The sequence below is a fragment of the Echinops telfairi genome, unplaced genomic scaffold (assembly GCF_000313985.2).
Source record: "Echinops telfairi isolate 266 unplaced genomic scaffold, ASM31398v2 ScPeMD7_31;HRSCAF=116, whole genome shotgun sequence".
Classification (NCBI taxonomy): Eukaryota; Metazoa; Chordata; class Mammalia; order Afrosoricida; family Tenrecidae; genus Echinops; species Echinops telfairi.
The window spans coordinates 30,522,500-30,524,266 of NW_022103928.1; positions in this window are offsets into that span (position 1 = coordinate 30,522,500).

Here is a 1,767-nt window from a genome sequence, read left to right on the forward strand (position 1 = left end):
AGGTCGGATGCGGGAGTCTGGGTAGGACTGCTAAGGGTTCATGGCGATTTGGCCTCGCAGATGCAGGGGGCGGGCGCGGGGGCAATGGCTCTCAAAGCTGCCCCTCATCCAAGTAGCCTGGGCTGGACTTCCACCAAGCCTCCCATCCCTCGTTCCCGGTGGCGAAGGGGCTCTCGGGCACTTCCCTGGTCGTGTTTCTGTAGTAGTAAACGGCCTCCGTTCCCCTTTGTAAGTCGCGGAGAAAGGGTGCAGGGGGGATGGGGGATGGGACCCTGGTGTGAAACCTTTGCCCGGGCCTGGCACCGCTATCCTCCTTTTAGTAGGATGAGCTCTTCCCCTCTGGCACTCTAGGTCGGGGTCGGGTAGCCCCTACTCGCTTCCCTCACATGAAGGCCCCAAAGCCGGGCCCACTGGCCAGCAGGCCCCTTCTACCCTGCAGCTCTAAGCTAGCCCCACCCCTGCTCAGCCCCCGCCCCGCCCTGCCCTTGCAGATGGCTAGAGCCCAGCTCCTGGCCCCGAGTGGGGCAAACAAGGCTGAGGACTCGTTCAGTGTCACTTTTCCTTCTTCATTTGTCTTGGAGGCTGACACAGGAGAAACCCCAAAGGCCTGAGTGCACCCTCACAGTTTCACCACAAGTATCCTGACCAGGCATCTGGTGCCGAGCTGATAGTGCAGGCCCCGGCCGCAGCCCCGCCGGAAACCCGCCCTGCCAGCGGTTGAGGGCCACAGGCCCAGACAGGAAACGCCCCCAGCCGTACCTCACGGCCCATGGGCTCCGTGTAGGTCTGCTGCCTTGGACCAGGCCTGGTGCCATTTTGAAGCTGGCCTGACTTTGGGACCCTGGTCTGGTGCTGGCCCTGGTCTGGGTCCTGGCAGCTTGGGACCTGCCACTTGCCCCGACAGGTTGGGAGATAACGGAGAGAGAAGGCAGAACCTCTAAACTGGGGGAGACCTGACCCCTACTTCTCTGCCATAACCAAGTCCCCTTGGTGCTTCCAACCCAGCTGTGGCCAGATCGGTTGCCACATAAATGTTTATCTACTGTGACAGGTGCAGAACTGAGTGCAGGGAGCCAAGACGTGAACAGAACGATGGTGGTGTCTGGTGTTAAAGAAAGGGACTATCTAAGAAGAGTAATTGCAGAGTATGGGAGATTTCCATGTACGATGTAATCAGGAGGGAAGAGCCCAAATTCTAGCCTCACATTTTGATTTGTGTTCAGAAAATGGGATCCAGAAAGACTTAAGGTGGGGAAGAAAGGAGCCAGTTTAAATGCAGATGAACTTGTTTAATGGGGAGGGGGAGGAGGTGGATGACAGGAATAATGGAGCCAGTAAGTAGAAGAGACCCGGAGGAGCAGGATTGGGTGGGGTCAGAGGTTCCGTCGGGGGAGAGTGGCTGTGTCTTCCATTAGCCCTAAGTTTTGCCTCCTGAGCAGCCTTCTCTACCACCCAGGTGCGTTGAGGGTCCTGTTGCACCATTTGGCATCGGGCTTTGAAGTCTAATGAGTTGTTTGCATCCATAACTGGAAGCTTGTTTTTAGCATAGTTAAAAAAAGGAAGGTGCTTACATCAGTGCCTGTAACTCATTTAACAAATATCTGTACTATGCATCAAACTCTGCTTCTGGCATGGTGATGCAGAAAGTAGGACACAGTCTTGTGTGGCTTGCGAGAAAGGCAAACGAGAATATTTGTCAGTGCTATGGAGAACATGCCGTGGTGGGTGGATCTAGTCTGGGGGGTCAGGGAGAAGGGATCCTGAGAA